Below are 24,502 nucleotides of genomic sequence, written 5' to 3'. Positions count from 1 at the left end.
AGACCTGTAATAAACCATTTCTCCTACCCCACATCTTTCCATAATTAATCGACATCTAAGTATGAGCCAGCAGGTACTTGCTGATACAACAAAGTGCATGTTGACAAGAAAAGCTAGATTTCAGTTGATAAATGGAAAAAAGTACTCCATTCTGCTTGATTTTTCCAGCCACTTGATGCTAAAGCCAGTTGTGCTGTGGCCTGTGTCAATGGCTTCAAGTACACAAGGCCTCCAGGCAACCAATTGGTAGCGTTAGTGGAAAATATTGGAAATTGTAGGTTACTTGTATGTAAAATTTATTTTTACAGGAAATAGAGGCTAAGTGGTTCAGCCATAGAGTTTACAGAAAATAGTCTGGAATCTCTTATCATAGTGATTTTTTAGTGTAAAGCTATAATATTTGATTTTTGTGCTTTTGAAAGATACTCTTCAAAGCAGCAATGAGCTCAAAAAACAAATGCACTTAAAATTTAAAAAATAAGTACTACATTTGAACTTTTCTAGAAAGTTAATGATTAGTGCTGAATTGCACAAATTATTTGTCAACATTTATCATTCTTCACTAGGGCTGTGTGATGTGCCTGGGTATGTGAAAAAAAAAGGAAATCCACTGAATAAGCATTTGCTTCTACTTCAAGAGCTAATAATTATTTTAAGAAGACTTTTAAAAAGAATAATTTTACATGTGGAGCTGCAGAAAGCACATGTTCATGTCGCTGTATATCATTTTTCATTTAGATCAAAGAATTATAGATTTATTAATTTTTAAGATTTTATTTATTTATTTAGAGCACTCATGCAAATTGGAGAAGGGGCAGTGGAAGAGGAAAAGAGAGTCTCAAGCAGACTGTGCTGAGCACAGATCCTGACACAGGGCTCAATCTCAATACCCTGAGCTTATAACCTGAACTGAAACCAAGAGTTGGTCATTCAACTGACTGAGCTACCCAACTGCCCCAAATTTCACTCATTTCTAATTTCAAGCTTTTTTATGCCTGTATGAAAGGTGTTTGTGTGTTTGTTCCATTAGCAGAAAAACTAGACATTGCTAAATTATTATATCAATGTCATCTGATTCCAAAGAGAAAGCGAATTAATTCCAAAATTAATTCAATTTTTAACTCAATTAAAAACTTGAAAAAAAAAATCAAGTCACACATGGTACTTCATAGTCTTTGCCTAAAGGAGGATTGCTTGAATAGCAGAGATTTGGGGCACGAGTTACTATTCCTCATAAGAAGTATGAGATTATGGGAGTTATATTTCTTCCTTGTAGATGTAACAGTTAAATTAAAAAAATGTGGGTTACTCTTTGTTGTAGAAAGGAACACTTTGCAAAATTACTCCTCACTTCAAAGTAAGTTTCTTTTTGCTTAGTTTGTTTCTGTTTCTCTCTCTCCATTGTTAAATGAAATGGTACGTGCATTTTACAACTGTAATTAAAATGTACCAGTTTTATATTTCATTTTACAAATCTAAATATCTAAACACTCACATGAACTAAATTTTAAGTCGAGGTCTTAATTAAATCTTTAAATAATTAGTGTTCAAAGCAAAAATATGAATAGAATTAATGTTAATTAGGTTGTTCATTTATCTATTCCTTTATAGACAGACATAGAAATTCAGGTCATAACCATAAGTTCTTTTTACAGAGAAGAGACAGATGTTAGAGAAACATAGTAGAAATTATGTATAAATCTATAGTAAAATACAGCTTTTTTTCAGCTAGGACTGCTAGAGTTAATGTGTGGGTGTGGGTGTGTGTGCACATGTGTGTGCATGTGTGTGTGTGTATGACACTGTTAAATTTGAATTTTAGAAGAATAAGTTATATGTTTGGGTAAGTATGTTCTAAATATTGCATGGACATACTCAGAGTAAAAATTGTTTATCTGACATTAAAATTTAACTGAGCTTCTTGTATTTTATCTGGCAACCTTATTTTCTGCATCTTGAATATATTTATTCAGACACTTTGGATTTCTGAACTAAAAATCTTTTGATATAATGTAATGTCCTCTAAGGGTGGGTGGGTTGAGAAAGCCAGAATTTATTTATGGACCACAAAGACTGTTCAGTTGTAATTTTAAAAGTTTGGGGGTGCCTGGTTGGCTCAATCAGTTAAGTTTCCAAAACTTGTTTTTTGTTTTTTTGTTTTTTGTTTTTTAAAAATATATTTTATTTATTTATCCATGAGAGACATAGAGACAGAGGCAGAGACATAGGCAAAAGGAGAAGCAGGTTCCCTGGGGGAGCCTGATGCAGGACAAGTCCTGCAGGAACCCGGGATCACACCCTGAGCCAAAGGCGGATACTCAACCACTGAGCCACCCAGGTGCTCCCCCAACACTTGGTTTAAACTCAGGTCATGATCTCAAGGTTCTGAGATCAGCCCTGAGCCCCAAGTCAGGCTCTGCACTCGTCAAGGAGTCTGCTGGAAATTTTCTCCATCTGCTGCTTTGCTGCTCCCCTGACTCTTTCTCTCTCTAAAATAATACATAAATAAATCTCTAAAAAAAAAAAAAAAGTTTGAAGACTTCAGGTTACCAAGCTCACAGATTTTTGTTTTAGATTTTATTTATTTATTTATTTATTTATTTATTTATTTATTTATTTATCCATTTATTTATTTATTTAACAGATATATTGAGAGAGAGAGAGAGAGAGAGAGAGAGAACGCTCGCACAAGCAGGCATAGCGGCAATCAGAGGGAGAGGGAGGAGCAGGCTCCTCACAGAGCAGAGAGCCCCAACGTGGAACTGAATCTCAGGACCCTGGGATCATGACTCGAGCCTATGGCACATGCTTAACTGACTGACCCCCCAGGTGCCCCAGCACACAGATTTCTCATATGGGAAGAAAACAGACACGTTATTACACTGTGAACATAAAAACAAAGAAAGCCTTTGAAATGCTGAATTTCAATTCTTCAGAACTTGATACAATATTCTATTAACAAAATGAAAGTATGAACTTTCATACTTCATTGTATGAGAAATAATACTAGAATTAATTTAAAAGGAAGAAAATCATAGAAGGATGTCTTTTACAGTTCTTTCATGATTAAGATCTTTTATACTTCCAATTGATTAGTACACAATATGTTCATATAATAATAAATCTAATTGCTAACAGAAATGTAGGTGCCATCTATATAATAAAACCGTTTTCAAATGAGCATCTGGTGGAATGTTCAAATGAAGGGTAATTCAAGATTCACACATCTCATTAACTGATTTGAACTTAATAAATTGATTCATATGGTATATATTCTTTTGTTACTTTAATTTGATATATCTGTTAGATACAACTCTTACTTATAGCTGTAGTTATTTTATTTTCTCTACATTCTTCCACTGAATGTGTCTACTCATTCTACCATTGGAGGTATTTGGTTTGTTTCCAATTTGGGGCTATTACAAGTAGTGCTGGAATTGCTGGGTCATAGTATACAAACATTTTTGTCTTTAGTAGAGAATGCCAAACTCTCTTACCTATAGGATTGAACCAATTGATACTCCCATAAACATTTCCTGAGTATCTTCATTTTCCAAATGTTTTAGGATATTTATTACAACATGGCTTTAATTTGCATTTATGTAATGATTAACCATTGATGAATAATAGGCTTATTAGTCATTAGGGCATTCTCCCTTATGAAGTATCTAGTCTTTTGTCCATTTTTATAATTTATTCTCTTTTTCTTATTAATTTTTGGTGGTTCTCAAAATATACATATTTCATGTCTGAGTCCTTTATTAAGCATATATATATTTCAAATGGTTTCCTATACTGTGACTTGTCTTTTTACTCTGTGATGTTTTTGATAAACAGTCTAAGTTTTAATGTAGCCCAATTTATTAATTTTTCTTTATATGTAATGGTCTTGCATCCCATATAAGAAAATTTTAGGCAGTATAAATTCATAAGATAGTTTTCTGTTTTATGGCCTAGGAGCGTTTACTTATTATGTTTATTTTTACAATTCATTACTAACTGATTTTCTGATGCTGTGAAATAGGGGTCAAATTTCACTTTTTCCCACACAGTTATCCAATTACTCTAGCTGCCCTAATTGAAAAGACTGCCCTAAATTGAATTCCCACATATTAGCAGGTTTGTTTGTAGATTCTCTATTTTGCTCCATTGGCATATATGTCTATCTTTGAACCGGTATCACATGGTCTTAATTACTGGAAGTCTATAGTAAGTCTTGATGTCTGGTAAAATAAGTCACCATATCTGTTTTTTCTTCATTTTTCTTGGTAATTCTTTGCTTTTTGCATTTCCATGTAAATTTTAGAATCAACCTTGTGTACACACACACACACACACACACACACACCTGTTCAGATTTTGACTGGGAATGCACTGGGTTGTACAGAGTGATTTGACCTATTTAAACTTTTGAGGTTTTAAATCTATAAGCCATGTATATTCTTCCACTTTTAAAGGTTTTCTTGATAATATTTTGTAGGTCTCTTATATAGAGGTCTTATTCATCTATCATTAGATTTATATTTCATATAATTATGGATTTATGGAAAATATTTTGGTTTTGATGTTATTAAAATGGCATATTTTAAAATATCTTAAGCTGTTTATTGCTAGTACATTAGAAAACTATATTTGTTTTGTTATTCATTACAGTATCCAGCAACACTAAAAAAATCACTGTTTGTAATAATTTATTATAGCTTTTATATTTTCAATATTCATGTGCACATTGGTTGTGCATAATGGCACTTTTTATCTCTTCATTTCCAGCTTTAAATCTTCTTTTCTCTTACTGTTGGGGCTAGGACATTAAGCAAAATGTTGAATGGATTTATGAATAATGAGCATTTGTGTCTCATTCTCCATTTCAGGCAAAGGACAATTCATCATTTATCATTAGTGATGTGCTCCAATGTACTCTAAATTTATCAATTACTTTTTCTTGATATTTAATTTTATTTGACAGTTCTTGATATTCCTAGTTTCCACGAATGGAAGTTCAGTTTTATCAAATACTTGTTCTGCCTATAATATTAAAATATTGACATAATTTTTCTCTTTTTTAAATATTATTTTATGGTTGAACTATATTGATTTGATTGTTAAACCAACCTTTCATTCCTAGTATGAACCCACGTTGATCATAATGTCTTGTTATTAATGTATTCTGATGAAGATCTGTTGCAATTCTTTTTTTCATATTTTAGGATTTGTCTATGTGTGTATGTCCGCAAGTAACATCAGCATACAGTTTTCCTTTCAGCTTTTGATATGAAAATTATTTTGGCCATATAAAATGAGTTAGGTATGTTTTCTTTTCTTCTGCTATCTGGAAGAGTTTATATGAGATTGATGTATTTTTTTTTAAAATGTTTAGGAGAGTTTACTGGTGAAGCTATATTATCCTAAAGTTTTTATTAAAGAAAATTTTTATTTATAATTTAATTTCACTGATAATTTATGAGATTTTTCATTTTGTCATGCCATTTTATATTAAGTTGTGTTTCTTGTGGAGTTTGTCAATTTCATCTAACTTCCTCCATTAATGAACATAAAGTTGTCCATAATTTCAAAAATTTTACTAGTTTTTAATGCTGACTTTTGAGGTTGCTCTATTGCATATTCTAATTTACTTTATTAAGTTCTGATCTTTATATCTGCGTTTATTACTTTTTGTGCTGATGTTGCTTATTTTTAAAAAATGTTCTGCATTTTAAAAAATTTAACCCCATAGGGTATATGTTCTTTTCTTTTGTGTATGTATTGCTCTTAAATTTTAAAAAGTTATTAAATTTGTTCTGGTGTTTTTCTCTAGCAATATAATTGACCATGGTGTCTACAGGTACCAACGTTCATATAGCATCCATGGGATCCTTGTTCTAATGAATCAAATGTTTTATTTCCTTTTACTACTGGACTTATTCTATTCTCTATCATCCAACTTTAGTAAATGTCTTCCTTTTTAAAGTTGACTTTTGTAATGCTTGGCATTAGTACCTTGTGTTTCTTGATTTAAGTGTTATCCTATTTCCTCCCAGCTATCAGTGATGGGACAATGATCAAACATAAATTGTGTCTGATATTCTTCCTCTCTTCTCCTTCCTAGTTTCACTAGTTGTATCATTTCACATTATCAAGGAACACACTCCTTAAATTCCATTTTGCTACCTAAGCCCCCTAATTTGTTTGAGTCCCACTTCTTTTTCTTTCTCAGATTTTATTTCTTTATTCATGAGAGACAGAGAGACACATAGAGAGAGAGAGAGAGGCAGAGACACAGGCAGAGGGAGAAGCAAGGTCCATGCAGGGAGCCCGATGTGGGACTTGATCCGAGGTCTCCAGGATCAGGCCCTGGGCTGAAGGAGTTGCTAAACCACTGAGCCACCTGGGCTGCCCAGAGTCCCACTTCTTATAGCAGCTCTTCACTACCAGGTTTCCTGCCACATTTCCTATTGTCACCTCTCCACAATGACTGAAGTTCTACTAGTTTCCTCAAGCCTGCCAAGGATTCATGGCAACAATATTTTATAGGTCCTTGTATGTTCATAATTAGCCTAGTTAAATATCCTTAAAATTGCATTCTACCTTGTTTTCCTTTCACCAAAGGGAGCTAGACAAAAAAGGTCAGAATTGAACTTGTTATTCATATATTTTCGTTGATTTAAATACATTATAAACAAGTTCTGCAAGGCGCTGGAAGAACAATCCGCAGCATCACTCTCTGAGCCTGGCCTCTCCTCCCTGATACAGGGGCAGGGCCTGTGGCTGGAAGAAGGCTTGGCTTTCTGTGAGTGCCAGCTAGAAGGCTGCCCTGGCACTATGGGCCCCTGGCTCCCTCCAAGTCCACATTAAGGCAACCTGAGTACAGGCTTCAAGGGGATCAGAGATATGTCAGGAAAGGATGCGCCATACTCTCGCCTGCCAGGACAGGGGCCAGCCCCCTTGTCCATTGGACCCAATTTTCTTCTCATCACAGAGATGGTCAGGATGAGGGCTGTTAAATATAAAATTCTTAGATCACACTTTTCTTTCCTCATATTGACCAAAACAGCCTTATCATTCCCCTCGGTTTGAGAGGAATTTTAACATGTTTCTTCCTGATGATAGGCTCCTGAATTCCCTTTTCTTAGAGCATTTACTTTAAAGACTTTTAATTGTATATTCTTCCTCTGCCTCCTTTGAAATGTAAATTTTCTTCTAATCTCTTACCAGTTTTATAACCCAGAAATGTCTTTCTCAAGGACCTGGAAGCCATCCCTTTGAAATGTAATCATCAGGAAACATAGAGTCTCTATCACCCTGTCTTTGTGGACTAGTGGGAGCTTAACTTCAACATGTGCCAACTTGCAAACACAGATGGCCTATGTCCTTACATTGACCATCTTCCTGATGCCCGTCAGTAGTTTTGTACTAGCTTGCCTCAGTACTAAAAAACTTTAGTTGTTTTGTGAGGATTGAATTCGATTTCTCTTCACTATGGTAGTAGTAATTGAATAATATTTTCTTTGTCAATTTAACCATGTCTGCTGACATTTTTTTTTTGGCAATAGATCTTGTAAGTATTCTTCCACCATATCTGTTATTGTATATTTCTGTGAAGAGATCGAAGGTCAGCTTGATTATTCTCTCTTTAAAAATATCTTGAATTTTTATATAGCCATCTAATATAAATCTCAATAATTTTACCAAGACATGTTGCTTGAACACTTGCAGTTCAGTATTCACTGTGGAAGGGTAAATCTTTTATTACAAAAAAGTTTTCTTTTTTAAAAAAATTACATATGTATTTATTTATTTGAGAGAGAGAGAGAGAGAGAGAGAGCAGGGAGAGGGTCAGAGGGAGAGAGAGAATATCAAGCGGACTTGGAACTCAGCATGGAGACTGACAGGGCTGGATCTCACAACTCTGAGATCATGACCTGAGCTGAAATCAAGAGTCGGACACTTAACCAACTGAGCCACAAGGCACCCCAATAGAAAAGTTTTCTTAATGCATGGTTTAAGCATTTGTTTGGTTATTGTTTTGACTGCCATCATTGTTATCTCCAATCGATAATCTTGGTTATCTATCTCTTATTTGACACACACTCCCTGATCCCCTTTTCATCTCTTTCTGTTTCATTTTTCTCAATTTTCCCATTTTCATACTTCCTTCTCCATGGTAGTACCCTACAACGTTTTATACATTCACATGTCGGTTTTGTTTTCCTTTCTATTTCACTTTTTGTCAACTCACATTTCAATGTCTTCTAGTTTTTCATCTCATTTACCCTGATCTCTTGCATTTCTTGTTTGGTGGCCTTCTTCCAAAGACATGATTTCTTCTTTATTTAAGCAAATTTTATGTCATAATGTTTCATCCTAATTCACCTATTCTATTTCACCACTTAAAAGTAATTCTATGCATGATAAAACTATTTAGGAATATGTACAAACATTTAAATTTTTATTAGTCAAGATCCTTGTTTGAACCATCATAAACTCATTATGCCTAAATTAGCCAGAAGTGGATTGATTTAAAGGCTATTAGGTAGCTAATAGGAAAATTGGAGAAGAGAGATCAGAAAATTGGCAGAAACCAAAGGGGGTTTTGTGACCAGAGGCACATTCACTCTCATATCACTGAACTCACTTATTTAGCACACTGGTGCTAATCCTGCAAACAGAAACTGGGACTATCATTGTCTCAGCTGCCACTGGTATTAGACTCCACCATCAACTGACACAATGAACTATAATTTATACCTATTTCTTGTTTCTATTCAACATCCCAGGCAAAAACATATAATTAGTTGAAGATGGATCACTTGCCTGCCCCTGGTTTCCAGAGTACAGGGAGAACAAACATTTGACTTTTTAGATTCCATGAAGATTCACACATTGTGAGAATCTCTAATTATTTGATGGGGCTTCAGATTCTAAGCAGTCAAGTAATATTAGTATATGATCATTTAAAAAATTATACACTAGAATGATAAAAATGTGACTTAAAATGCCAAACTACTAAAGGAAAATAAAGATACATATTACAAAGAAAGTTCAATCCAGTATAAGAAAGGAAATGAGAAAGAAATAAAGGAAACAAGGTTATCATGGGGTAGTGAACAGGTGTTTTATTGTTGTTGTTGTTGTTGTTTTGACTACTGGCTCCAATTTTTTCTTATTCTGATAGTATTATCTAGATTTTACTTTGAGAACAACTATACCACTTCTAGTTTGGATAGGGCAGGTTGGGATAACCCAATCCATTTAGTGGTAGGCTCAGTCAGGACTTGAGCAGTCAGGGCAATCTACCTCACTGGTGACTGAGACTAGCTGGGAGCTGCACATGTTGCTCACACAAGGCAAAGAGCTCTGAAAAGAAAATCATGACAGACAATTTCAAGAATTATTGGAACAGAGATACTTCTTTTTCAGAATGGCTGTTCTTTGTGATAGAATTTTCACACTTCTGGTAGCCATCTTGACCCTATGAGGGATGATGCCATGGATGGTTTAGATGGGAGCTGAAGAGAGGAAGCAGTGGACCTGCCAGAGGTGGGGGGACAGATTTCTGACCATATTTGTTCTGGTTAATTACAATCCTGCCTAAAGTGGACAAAATTCCTAAGCTATGTTAACTTACTGAAAGACATATAAAAGAAGGCTTGAATTTCCAGTAAACTTTTTTATTTCATAAGTGAAATCTTATAAATTCTAAAATTGATTTCAAAAACTGGATAAAAATAGCCTAGAAAATTTAAATGCCCATAAGATAATTAATAAATGGCAAAGCATACAGTAATACTTTAGGAATTAAAAAAATGTGTGTCTGGTGCTGAAGCTAGTTAATTCATGGAATGGGAGAAAGTCTAATAATTCATGCATCCATTGAATTATATTACACTATAATACTCATATTTCATATCAATATGTGAGAATAGAATCGGATTAAGTAAGTAATATTGGGAAAAGATCGAATGATAAGTTAGATCCATGTTTCACAAAACTACTTCTGTATATATATAAAAATAAAATTCCATATGAATTAAATATCTCTTTAAAACAATCAGAAGAATGCCTCTTTGTAATTGCTTTGGGCTAAATTCTGTCCCCCAGAAATGTGTATGTTGAAGCCCAAATCCCCAGGGCTTTTAGAATGTAATTAAGATTCAGTGAGGTCATAAGGGTGAAGCCTTAATACAACAGCATAGATAGCCTTATAAGAGAGAGACATCTCTCACATAGTGCACATGCATAAGAAAGAGCACGTAAAGTTACAGTGAGAAGGTATACTTAGGTAAGCCAGGGAGAAAGCTCTCACCAGAAACTGACCAGGTTGACACCCTGATCTCAGACTTCCAGCCTCCAGAAACTGAGAAAATAAATTTCTGTTGTTTAACCACCAGTCTGTGGTAGTTTGTTATGGAATCCTGAGCTGATTAATGCAGTAAACTTAAATTAAATATCTTTCAAACATGTCATAAAGACTGGAAATAAAAAACTGAGAAGTTTTACAATTGATTACATGAGATTTTAAAACTTCTATATCACAGAAACTGCCACACTCCAGGTAAGAAGGAGCAATGAATATTGACAAAATATTTTTTTCTATACATAATAAAACCAATAGCAACAATATAAAGGGCTTCTGAAATAGTGAAGAAAATGACAACTCAATAGAAAAACAGACAATATGAACAGAAAATTTGCAGAAGGAAAAAAGATTAATAAACATAAGACAAGTTACTGGACCTCATTAGTGATCAAAGCAATGGATAAAGAAATAATAGTAAAATGTTTTCCCTTGTCAAATTATAATGAATGAGTTGAGTGGCAATATCTACTATTGGCTGGATGCAACAAAATAGCATTCCCATGTATCATGGATTGGGGTATCATATGTTGGTACAGTGCTCCAGTGTACTGTACAATTTAGAATGTGTATCCCAATGATGCAACAATGCTCCTGTTCAGAGTATATGACAGAAGTCTACTTATGGTGAACAAATATATATTCATTGCAGCATTGTTTATAACAGCAGAAATAAATTTTTAAAAAAGATTAAACATCCATCAAAAGAGATAGACTTAGATAAATTAGTATATCTTCCTACTATGCAGGGGTAAAACTGGATACTACTATGCAGGGGTAAAAATAATATTTTCTTTGTATTTTTTAAAAAAGATTTTATCTATTTATTCATGAGAGACACAGAGAGAGGCAGAGACACAGGCAGAGGAAAGAGAAGCAGGCTCCATGCAAGAGCCTGATGCAGGACTCAATGCAGGACTCGATCCCGGAACTCTGGGATCATGTCCTGAGCCAAAGATAGATGCTTAACCACTGAGCCACCCAAGCATCCTTATTTTCTTTGTATTTATAAGGAGAGGTTCCAGTAAGAATTGTAAAGCCTAAGAGTAACTCACAAATACACATAGTGTGGTGCCATTTACAAACATTTTAAAACCTGTATGTGTATGTGTGTGTGTGTGTGTATGTGTGTACATAACACCAACAAAAGGAAAAAAAGAACAGAAAAATAAATGCCAAACTTTTAAGTGTGTACCCCAGAAAGGAGAGTAGTAGGATGGCAATCCTTTTGCTCCTTTAGTCTCTACTGCTCAGCTCTACTACACTGAATAATAATAGAGTTTGAAACAAATAGAATTAGCACTTATTCTGGAAAAGTTATGGTAAAAAATGAAAAACAACTGCTGGCACCATTATAAAATAGTTCTCTTCTGGAAACAATAATTCATACAGTTGGAACCATAAACTTATTCATAACTTGTCATAAAAGAGATCGATTTTATACATTTGTCAGGTTACTTTAACTTTCCTGAACAATTGATATTAAAACTGTTTTATCAGTGAAAACAACTTAAGCTCCACCATTTACTTCAGTGGTAACTGGGCGGTACAGTTGGGCACAGATGCACACCTATCAAAGTTCTCTGGTTAATCCCTTTCTAGTTACTTACTGTTCTCTTCGTTCAGACCCTCATTGCCTGCCAGGTTTATTTGAATGGACTCTTATATGACCTCTCTCCCTACAGGCTCTCTTCCTTCCAATCTGTTCTTCTTGTTGCTGTTAGCGTTGTCTTCTTAAAAAGTAAATCTCACTTACCACCTTCTTATTCAATATCCTTAGGTGAGCCCCATATCTTCAAAAAGTATTTGAATTCAGTAGCATAACATTTATGTCTCATTGTGATCCAGTCGCTGCCAACCTATCCGTCTTTATCTCTACAATCTGTTTGTCAAGAAAGAATGGTGGTTGGAGCTGAAGATGTCAAAGACCTCAGCCCACTTAAGACTGCAGTGGAGGTTCTAAGCCACAGCCTACAGGAGGGAGCTGGGAGATGAAGACTAAGCAGTCTGACCTTACTGTCGTCAGTTTTCTCAATGCCTGTGGTACCTCCCACTGGGAAAGTCTGACTAGACACCAGAGGGCTAGGAGCCTAGTTGAGGCACTGTCTAATGTAGCCAAAAGGCAGTTCTGGAGCACAGAGCAGGGAGGGGAAGGGGCATATATAGCTGTGGAGTAACACAGGGAGAAGAACCACCCTAACCATCATACATCCAGGTGCTTTCCACCACCCATGCCTTTTGTACTTTCTCTCTTCTAGGAATGCTCCCCAAGGAACACACCTTCATCTGACTAATTGTCTTTCAAAATTGATTTTAGCCAGTCTCTTAAATTGCTACGGTCAGGTGCAGCACTCCAAAGAGAATTTGAGTTCTAGGCGTTGGTGTATTTTTCCTATTGCTTCACACCTGGAACAAAAGGTATCCATTACAACTCCAGAAAGTCATGCAGGTACCAAATGAAAAACCTGGAATTTGTGTTTTGAGAACTATGAAACAAGAGAAAACATATGGAATATTATCAGTGACCTCAAAATTAAAATTAAAATAGCCAACCTTTATGTTTCAAACTAAATTGGCAGGTAATTTTACAATTATTGAAGACAAGAAGGAGGATTGCTAAGGATTACATTTAAAGTCCTCACATATGTTTGATACATTCTCAAAAATATTCTATGAAAGGAAAAAGAGACTTTTTCTCAAACATGTTCTCTAGAAAGCTTAAGTACTTAAATATTGCTCCTGGTCTGGATTATGTTGTTATTTTCGCAGGTTTCCCTCTTGCTAATGAAGCATGTGACTTAGTGTGGTAGCAGGTTTTCCCCTTGTTTCTAAAGGGAGGACCCAGCATCCAAAAATAGACTGATTTTATACTTAAACACTGAAGTAATAGTTCTGGGAATAAGAGCCTTCAAAGTCTCTTAAGTTTCTTTATATCCCTTATTTTATTTGCTAAGAATATTATGGAAACTCTGCCAATACCCTTTGGTAAGAAGCTAATTAACAATGAATGAGTATAGTCAATTGAGATATTGTTATGTAAGCAAATAGAACAATGCCAGGTTACATCGTTTATTATAAAACATGTCTCAATTAAAATTTCATGTGATATAGTGCATGCAGATTTTCTAGGATAAACAGCAATGTTTTAGAGACTAAAACCCTTTTACAGCATGCTAGTAAACCCTGAGATAGCAAATCAATAGAATATTCATGTCAAGCAAGAGAGTTTCAGAGGACAAACTATTAACCTTAAACGTGAATGCATTTGTATTTATAAATTTACCTTAAATCAATTTGTATCTCATCTTCTTGTAATTATATCTTGTTATTTTGAAATCATAAATATATTTTTAAAACTTTTTAATTGACATTGTAAAGATCCAAATTTAATTCAGAGTGGCCTTTATTATTCTTATGGAGTTAATACCAAATTTGAATATTATGATTACAACTTGTTCAAACTACCTGGTAAGCATCAGTGATGAAAATTGCTTATACAATTTTCCGCTCCCTGGATCCACCTTTTCACATTTGGTTCACTGAAAGCATTCCTTTAGTCTTTTATTCCTTGAGATACAATTCACATATCATGACATTTATACCCATTTCGTGTTTTTAGTATATCCAGAGTGTTGTGCCATTATCATTATTACTTAATTTCAAAATTTTTTAAACATCTCCAAAAGAAAGTCCATAGCAATAAGCAATCACTTCCCATTACCCCTCCCCACAACCCATGGTTACCACTAATTGATATTGTTTCCATGGATTTGCCTATTGAGGACATGGTGTATAAAATAGAATCATATAATATATGGCCTTTTGTGTTTGGCTTTTTCAACTTAGCATAATTTATTCAAGATCACCCATGTTATAGCACCAATTACTTTATTTCTTTATATGGCTCAACAATATCCCTTATATGGATGTATCACATTCTTTTTATTCAGATGGGATTGTTTTCACTTCATTATTATGAATAATGCCACAATGAACATTTGTGTACAAGTTTTTATGTGGACATATGTCTTCAATTCTCTTGGCTATATATCTAAAAGTGGAATTGCTAGGCACGTGGTCATTCTATGTTTAACTTTTGTGGGATTTCCAAAGAATTTCCTACAGCACTGCATATTTTTACATTCCCGCCAGCAAGGTATGAGTGTTCCAACTTCTCTGCATCCTTGCCAACACTAGTTATTGTCCATATTTTGATTATATCAATCCTATTCATCATTTGTAAATAAAAAATCCAATTAACCCATTAGAATGACTTTTCCATATTGACATTGACTATTCTAGATAATTCAGTGATTAAAGTTTTTCTCTCTACTATTATTTTCATCATTTTGAGCGAAGGAAATAGTATAATCTCATATTTATATTTGGGTTGTCACTTTTATTAATTTATTTAGCTAACATGTTCATTCAAAGATGGAATTATATCTATGTATCACATGTGAAAAACCCAACATTCTCAAAGGACTATAGAATTCCAAAGCTAAAGTATTCTGGTTTTGCAGTTGGCTACTTATGGAAACTTTGGCAAGTTAAATAAATTATTCTTTGCTCCATTTTTGATAACTATGAAATGGAGAAAATGTTGCGCAGTTGAAATGAATTTGTGGAAATTTCATGAGTATATTGGTTTCCTGATGATGCTGTAACCATTTAACATATATTTGGTGACTTAAACAAAACAGGTTTATTAACCTTCTAAAGGTGAATATTCTGACATGAATCTCACTAGGCTGAAATCGAGATGTTGCCAGAGCTTCATGCCTATCTGTAGGTCTATTTCTCTGCTTTTTTGAGTTTCTAAATGCCACCCCCATTCCTTGATTCATGGCTTTCTCTTTCCACCTTCACAGCCAACAAGGACAGTCTACATAGAGTCCTTCTCCTGCTTTCATCTCTCCAGCCAGAAAAGATTTTCTGCTTGTAAGGATGCAAGATAAGAATGGACTCACACAGATAACTTAGAAGGATCTTTCCAGGTCCTTAATTTAATCAAATCTGCAAAATCCCTTTTGCCATATAAGGTAATATGTTCACTGTCTCTCTGGTTTACAATATAGACATCTTTGTGGGACCATTATTTTACCTATCATAATGAAATAATGTGTGTCCCATAACAAGTACAGAACTGGCACACAATGCTGGATAAATATTAATTTCCTTTTTTATCGTTTAAAATAGGTACTGTATGATAAAATGGGAATGGACCACACTTCAGCTGTGCCAAGGAGATGAATGACCAAATCTGAGAGAGCAATACATAAAGACTTAAAATACAAACACTATTATTCCCATAGAGTAATTCCTGTCATGGGATATTTGCCAGATGAGTATCATGGCATTAATCTCCATCCATAACTGTCTCATCTTTCCTTTGGCCCAGCAGCCAAGACATCTTAGTACCATTTGGAGATACTTTGTTTTCATGATCTGATCACCAGTCCTTTACCTAAAGCAGAAAAGACAGCAAAGAAACATTGATAGAGGAAAAGAATATTGAGACAGTTCTAAGTGGACTGTTGGTCCTGTTTTCTGTGATGAATGACATTTCTCCTTCATTTATTTACATCAATATCTATAATTTCTGGGTTTCTAATGCTAGATGTATATCATAGCTTTCTTTTAAAATGGGAATAATGGTCACAATAGTGTTTAGTGAACAAAGACATTAGCCACATAGTGGCAAATTACTCTAGGATGAAGAAAGTCATTTCTAATCTCTCTCTTGCATCTCTGCTATACACACACACACTCACACACCCAATAGTTTCTATCAAATACCTGATGGAATGGCAAGAGTTTCATAGTTTCATTACTTGGCAACTTTTGGGTTTGAAAGAAGATTGGGTGGCATTAATGTAGTATATGTTAGTTATCTTAAAAACCACCACCACCACCACCACTATAGTAAATAGGCCTCTGTTAATAAAATTAAATAAATTTCTAGCTCCTCAGGAAAACAAAATATTGTCTCATTGGTGGAGACCAGAGCCAAAGCAGATCACTTTATTTATAATAACTAGAAATGTCAATTTCCTTAGGATTAATTTTTCTATAATCACAATCACTTTTTGCCCAAGGGAATTAATTCTAAAATTAAGACTAGCCATTTTATATCACTTTTTGTTTCTGATTAAAAAAGTGCATGTGCATTACAGACTTTTTGAATTAAAAATAAAACTTGATTTTTTAAAGCAATTCTTGCCCTAGATAAAACTTTCAGTCTGATGCCACCAAACTTTTAGTAGAATAATTGCATTATCAAAATGGCTACAAAAGAAATAATGTTTTCCTTATTCTGTGGACATTTCTTAAATGCCTCTGTCAATATTTCCAGTTTCAAAATAGATTCTAATAGAAATTCAGCAAGTGGTATTTTAAGCAAATCCTAATTAGAAACCGTTTGAATGTCAGTGATCAAAACATAGGAAGGGAAACTTGATATTTAATGATGAGATGGCACACTTATAGAATGCCTTTTCCTGAGCAGATCAAAACAGATAAGCACAAGTTTAAGTATCTGTTTAACACTGATACCTGGAGTTGGGCACGTACACTAACTTTTCCAGGTGGGGCTAGGAGGAGAATTGTGTATTTACCTTGCACATCTGACAGCACAGGAACAGGCTTGTTTTATTTAGTGGGAAAAAAGTGGATAGCCAGGGGTAAATTGACATGGAGGAACAGATAGCCTCAGTTCAAATACTGTTTGCCTCTGAAATCAGTGTTACTGTTGACATCTTCTGTTCACTTTGTTGTCAATCCCTAAAATAATTTAAGGATTTCATTCCCTCAGAAAAGAAAGCTTTAATTCATTGCTTCGTGTATGTTGGCAAAAATGCTTCTGCCAAAGGCTATTTCTGAAATACTGCAGTAGGAAGATCTAAATCAATAAAGGATAAAAAAAAAATGAAAAAATAAAAAATAAAAATGTCCAGCAATGCCACGTTCTTTTTAAGTGTCAAGCTAAAAATATGTTGATACAGAGCTTAGAAAAGAGATAAGTGCTCCAGTGCTCACTACTTTTACAGTTGGTGATTCACAACATACTTTTAATAAGGGGGTGTGGGTAAAATGAAAAAAGAGGAAGCTAGTAAAAATTGCCTACACTCTCCTAGCAGCTGCACAAACTACTGTTCATCTTTTGGTGCATTTACTTTGTTTCTTTTTCTGCAAATTATTACATTTTTGTTTGTAAATTTTTGTTTTGATATGATTTCAAATTCATAGGATATTTTCAAGAAGAGTACAATAAATTCCCTGATACTTTTAACCCAGATTCAGCAATTGTTAAATCTGGCCTCATTGGCTGTATCACCTTCTTTCTCTTCACACCAGTGTGCATGTGCATACACACACACACTTCTGTGTTTGCATAAGTATTTGTAACCAGATACATGTGCAAATATATTTTTTTCCTGAATCATTGAAAGCATTATATCTTATTACTAAATACCAATAAAAATCAAGAACTTGAACATTGTGGCAATACATTATCTAATTTATATATTTAACTTTTGCCAGTGTCCCAGCAAGCTATTGTATAGTTTTGTCCCCTTAATACAGCATCTAGTCTAGATCATATGTTGCATTTATTACCATTTCCGGTTAATCTCCATTAATCTGAAAAGGATTCTCAAACTTTCTCTTTTTCTTGACCTTGACATTTTTTAAGAGATAATAATGATAACAATAAATAATTTTGTAGAATGCCTTGTAATTTGAATGTTTCTAGTGTTTCCTCATGATATAATGTGGGTTATGCATTTTTTTGCAAGAATACCATAGATATGGAGCTGTGTTCTTCTCACTTCTCATACTAGGAGGCATATAATAACTGTTCCAACATTGATAACATGAACTTTTGTCATGGGATTAAGTGATGTCAGCAGAGTGTCCATGATAAATTATTTTTCTATTTGTAAAGATCTGTAACTTGTGGATGTCTACTTTAAGACTATTCTTCATCAAACTTTTACCCATTAAATTTAGCAAACGTTGATGATTTCTAACCCTATAATTTCTTCTATATTTATTGACATTGATAGATTTCTTATTTCCCCCTTCTATGTTTGATTCATGTGTATATGTATATTCATATAGATTTATGGATTCCTATTTTATTCAATTATAACTTATTGTTTATTATTATTAGTAGTAATAGTAGTAGTATGCTCAAGTAGCCCTAAACTTGGCTATGGGAATCTTTATAATCTTTTTGACTCAACTCCATGATTTATTTTTAAAGATTTCTTTATTTCTTTATTTATTCATGATAGAGAGAGAGAGAGAGAGAGAGATAGGCAGAGACACAGGAGGAGCGAGAAGCAGGTCCATGCTAGGAGCCCTACGCAGGACTCGATCCGGGACTCCAGGATTGCGCCCTGGGCCAAAGGCAGACGCCAAACCTCTGAGCCACCCAGGGATCCCCAACTCCATGATTTATTGAGCATTCTTTTAATTTACAGTGAAAATGTTCCAGACTCATGTTGGATTTTCTCTGTCCCAGTCTTGGCATTAGTATTTACTTCAATGAGTCCTAATTTCATTTTAGTAGAGGATGGCTATTAGAGACTAAAGTCTGGGGAGTAAATATACTCATTGTTACTGGTATGTCATTTCCTCTAGGCACACCCAGCTAACAGAGCTAGAAAGTATAGTCATGGACACATGGACACATGCACACACACACACACACACACACACACCTCTATATGTACAGGCATACCTATGTATTCCTCGATTTATCTATCTTGTAATAGATAGTAGTAGTAATATGAATTCATGCTAATTCCAATTCCACACTACAGGGAACATATTAGTATTTCCCCTTTCCATATTTGTAACTAACCTTTCCAGTAGTGAAGAAACTGGTTCTCATTATCCTTTATATACATTATTATGTTATATATTGCATATATATTATACATATACGAGTATAGTATATAAAACATATTCTATATTACATATGTAAATATTATCTATTTAATATAAAATAAAAGTTCAAACCTAGAATACAGAGGACAGTTTTAAGGTTGCTGAGGTTATATTTGTTAACAGCTAGAAAATCAATCCATCAATAAAATAAAAGTTGTGTTTGAATATATATATGTGTGTGTGTGTGTGTATACACACATCCTATAACATTTACTCTTTTAAAGTATACAATTCAATGGTTTTTAGTATATTTACAAAGTTGTGTAATCATCATCGCTATTTTTTTTTTTCACATTTTGTTGGCCATTGGGGAGGAGGCCTCCTTCCTATCACTGGAGGTGCTCACAGTTTCTTCAGCCATTGCAAGCTTGGACACTGGAGGTCCTGGGGTTCCTAGGGATGCCTGGGCACACAGGACATGTTCCCATCACCTCAGGGGGGGCACGGGACAGTTGTAGGGCATGGTCTAGTTGGTCAGTGTGGCTACCTGGTGAAGAGGCAGGGGCAGAGTGGGGGCAGAATTCTAGCAAGGCCTCTGCTGGTGAAGGACATGACCAGTACCTGCTCCCTGGGAGTCTCCCAGCCATCTTGGTCTCAGCGCCAGTGGCAGCTACCATCATCACCATTAATCCCAGAGTTTATCAACCTCCCTCAAAAAAAAAAAAAAAAAATCAAACACTCATTGGTAGTCACTCCCTATTATCCCTCTTCTAACCCTGGATAAAGGAATCTGAAGTAAATAATAGGTAAAGAATATACAAGCAGCACTTCCAATTATTGCAGAAACAATGGAAAGAAAGAATGCTATTCATGCCCTTGACAATGCAGAGGGAAAGGAATCCACCCGGATTCAAGTTTCCTCAGTGTCCTTCTCTTGTTAAGGAACCTCATGAGAGTGAGTTTTCCAGTTGAAAAAAATATAAAGACCAGATGTGAACCTTCCTTCACAGAAAGCTTCACAGTTGAAGTAATTGCATAGTAGAGTTAGTCACAGTGAAACAGGAATGAAAAACCTACTCATGAGAGGCAAGAGCAGCTCTGACGGAGCAACTTTCTGAGTATTTTAAGAAGATGCAATGTCTCAAGTACAATTCCTGATATAGGGGATGGGATGCCTCTAGGGATTCAGGTATGATAAATGCCTAGTGCCTAGACTGCCCTGATGCATTTGGATTTCTTCCCATACGTGGAATGGCTACATTACTGGCTGGCCATTTTCTTGGTTAAATTTGAAGGAAAAATGGAACAAAAGGATTGAGAATGTTCACTGGGAGGCACACTTCTTCCCCATACCTGATGCTTTCTTCTCCACAGGGAAGTTCCGCTAGGACAAAACTCTTGCGCTTCCTCTTCCCACATTTAAGCATGGATAGGTGATAGAGGGATGAAGAAATGTATCATCAATTGGTGAATTTTGGACCAGGGAACTAGTATACATATTTCTTTGTTCTTTGGGAGCAGCCTTATCCATAAAACAAGGATTGTGCTTTGCTTGCTCATGCTGAGCAAAGTGAGTGTTTTAGAAACAATTTTCTGCCTTATGTAGTGCTCTGTACTGGTTCAGTGATGGTTGTTTGACCATTGAATTCTGAGAATTTATTTTGGAAGCCCATTTCCTTAAACAAAGAGTCAAATTTTTCACATTTCATTAGCTGGCTCCTTTTTTCTCATTTCCCAATTGGTTTGGTCCTTTTGTAGAGAAGAGTTTATTACTGGAGCACCTCAACACCGATTCTCACTTAGCATCCCAGTGTTGCACTCTGATGCCTAAGTTACTGTGATAGCTCTAACCTCAGCTCATTTATTTTTTATTTTTCAGAATTATGGCCAGGATTCTTTTCATATTATTTTTCAAAGTGGGTATGTATCTCTGTGTTAATGACATAAAAATACTTTATCATTGTAATGCTTTGGGGGCAGTGCTAGAAGCCTTCAGTGCAACATGGTCACAACTGGAATTCCCACCTGGTTTGTGTTGTCGTTTGGTTTTCTTTCAATTAACACTATTTTAATATTGTGATTGTAATATTACAAAAAAAAAGCTCTATTTCTTCTCTATACCACTATTATTAAATTTCTTGTTTTATTTTTACTTATATTCCATCCTGAGTTATAAAACATACTTATGTAAGGATTTTTCTCAATAGACTAAAATATTTATAATTTAATCATATCCATACATTTAAAACATTAATTGCAGCAATCTATCAGTGTAGTATATTCCTTTCAATATTCTGACTTTTTTCTTTATTTTCTGCCTATGTCTCTGCTTTCACTTATTCATTCTTTCTTAGAAATAGGGAAATCGTAGTGGTAGACAGAGGCACACAAAGATGGGAATCACTTGCTTTTTCTTGTTTTTTTTGGTCTATACTTTTGATAACTGGATGTACTCATGTATTTACAGGGCAATTCATTGGGGTCTATGATATTAGACAAATACCATCGTGTGTAAAGTAAGATATACAAAATATTCAGGAGTACAGAAAAATGAGAGTATTTTTGTTTTGAGAGAGATTTTAAAAGTTCCTAAGATGTTAAAAATCAATATGCAGAAAGAGGCAAGCTCAACAATGTAGGTTAAATGGACATAATAATTTTGGAAAGCAATTTGAAGACTTATATTAAGATCTTTATGCACATGCTTTTCTCATTTCTGGGGCATTGTTCTAAATAAAGTATTTTTAGGAGCCCCTGGGTGGCTTGGTTGGTTAAGAATCTTGATTTTGGCTCAGGTGATGATCTCAGGGTCCTGGATTGGAGCCTGGTGTCAGACACTGCACTCAGCCTGGAGTCGGCTTAGGATTCTGTCTCTCCCTCTGCCCCGCCCCTAGCTCATGCTCTCTCTCTCTCAAATTAAAAAAAATAAATAAATCTTCAAATAAGGCACTTTTAAGTTTTTAAAGAAGACTTTATGCACAAAGATTTTTATAATATTCTTATTTATAATAGTAAAATATGTAAAATGACAAGGCTATTTAAGATAATGATAAATAAAGCATGTTATATAAGCATTATAGAATACAACAGAGTTATTAAATTGTGTTAATGAGTCCATTTTAATATACAGGAAACATAAGCCATAACAAGAGGAAATTGTAAAATCACTATGATGACAATTTAAAATGAAAAAAATCCAAATCTATGAAATAAAGAAAAATTGAGAAGAAAATAAGGTGAAATATTTATAGTGCTAATTTGAGACTGATTGAATAAATACAAGATTTTTCTTGAATCTTTTATTTTTTAATCACTGTATCAATGGCTCGGTTGTGAACTGTCATAACACTCATAATAAAGACAACCTTTTTAATTTAAAAATGAATGTTCAAATAATAGTAAATGTACAGACTTTGAAATGACTATATATGATTTCTTGCATTGAGTTAATCAAAGAAGCTTCTTAACAGAGTTGAGTTTAACAAAAATTTGGAAATGGGGATACAGAAAGCTGAAAATTAAAAAAAAAAAGGCATTGTTTGATGCTTGTTTAGTAGTTGTTACCAACAGGAGCATAAGGGGGATGGTATGGGCGGATTAGTTTTATTATTTCATGTGGATTAAAAATAAATTAAAAACATCTATAGCTCAAGAATATTTCTATCATAACTATCAGTTTTTATTTGCTTTTACAAAAGTTTTCTTATAGACTTTACATATTTTTTTTCTTCATTTTTAAATTTTATACCTTCAAAGCATGGCCAAATACAAACAATGTAGTATAAATAATACAACGATTGTCTGAAATATCAAAGAGAATAATATTCTCACACTCCAGAGATAATGTTTACATGATAGGGTTATCCTATATGATAAAATCTTTTTTTTTTTTAAGATTTTATTTATTTATTCATGATAGACATAGAGAGAGAGAAGCAGAGACACAGGCAGAGGGAGAAGCAGGCTCCATGCACCGGGAGCCTGGTGTGGGATTCGATCCCGGGTCTCCAGGATCGCGCCCTGGGCCAAAGGCAGGTGCCAAACCACTGCGCCACCCAGGGATCCCGGGTTATCCTATATGATAATGTGTACATATATGCATGTGCTATATATAATGCATCTTATCTTTAATTTTAAAATATCAATAGTAGGGATGCCTCAGTGGTTCAGCAGTTGAGCGTCTGCCTTTGGCTCAGGGCGTGATTTCAAGATCCAGGATTGAGTTCCACACTGGGTTCCATACGAGGAGCTAGCTTCTCCCTCTACCTATACGTCTGCCTCTCTCTTTCTGTATCTCTCATTAATAAATAAATAATTTTTTTAAAAATATCAATAGCAAAGGGGCACCTGGGTGGCTCAGCTGGTTGAGCATCTGACTCTTAGTTTCAGTACAGGTTGTGATCTCAGGTTCCTGGGATGGAGCCTACGTCAGACTCTGCACTCAGAGCATGGAGTCTGCTTGAGGATTCTCAGTCTCCCTCTCCCTCTGCCCCTTAGCCCACTTGCTTCTCTCTCTCTCTCTCTCTAAAAATAAATAAATAAATCTTTAAAAAAATAAAATATCAATAGTATTACAGTATACATACTTTTCTTTAAGGTATTTTTTAATTAAATATTTCCTAGTTTTACTTTCCCATGTCAAAGTATATTGGGCATCTTCACTGTCCTTAAAAAATGATACTGTGTTCTATTGTGAGAATGAGCCATAATTAGTTTCTTTAATTTTCCACTGGTGATCATTTAGATCATTTGTAAATTATGGCTTTTTCTCCATAATAAACAAATTTGCAATCACTATCCTAGTATATATTATATGTCTTTACTCTGATTACATTTTCAAAGTAGGAACATTAAATGTGATAGAAGGATAGTTATTGATTTAAGCTTGTGCTATACAAGGAAAGAATAGACAATATATCAAATGCCAGTGGAAGCAGGGCAGTACAAATTGTTTTCTTTTTAGACTTGCCCTTACAGGGATTAGATCATAAAAATATAGTCCAATCAAAAAACTAAAGAATACTGTTAATGATTATAATGATAATTTGTATTAAAAGGTTATGATGTGCCAGTTAGTTAGACTATCTTACACAGGTCCTACCAAATTCTTATTAGGACAATGATGTTATTATGCCCATTTTGCCAATGAAGAAATTAAAGTAAATTAATTTGACCCAGGCCACATAGTGAAATCTATTTTCAGGACAAGAATCCAGTTTCATTATGTATAATCCCACTCACAAGCATAGCATA

The 24,502-nt window shown here is 34.5% G+C and overlaps 1 long non-coding RNA gene across 2 annotated transcripts in view; it reads left to right on the top strand.

Moving 5' to 3' along the window:
* The window catches only part of LOC112935293 (uncharacterized), a 108,023-nt gene that overhangs the window by 38,375 nt on the left and 45,146 nt on the right, over positions 1–24,502 (top strand). Inside the window, exon 7 of one of the 2 annotated variants that reach the window (XR_012003158.1) lies at positions 2,645–5,785. The exons of the other annotated variant lie outside the window; for it this stretch is intronic. This is a non-coding gene — a long non-coding RNA (uncharacterized lncRNA). Of the gene's footprint in view, positions 1–2,644; positions 5,786–24,502 lie in introns of those variants that run through there. 2 annotated transcript variants of the gene reach the window in all.

This window comes from Vulpes vulpes, chromosome 8, assembly GCF_048418805.1.
Source record: "Vulpes vulpes isolate BD-2025 chromosome 8, VulVul3, whole genome shotgun sequence".
NCBI lineage: Eukaryota > Metazoa > Chordata > Mammalia > Carnivora > Canidae > Vulpes > Vulpes vulpes.
This window is presented reverse-complemented; position numbering and strand designations above follow the sequence as displayed.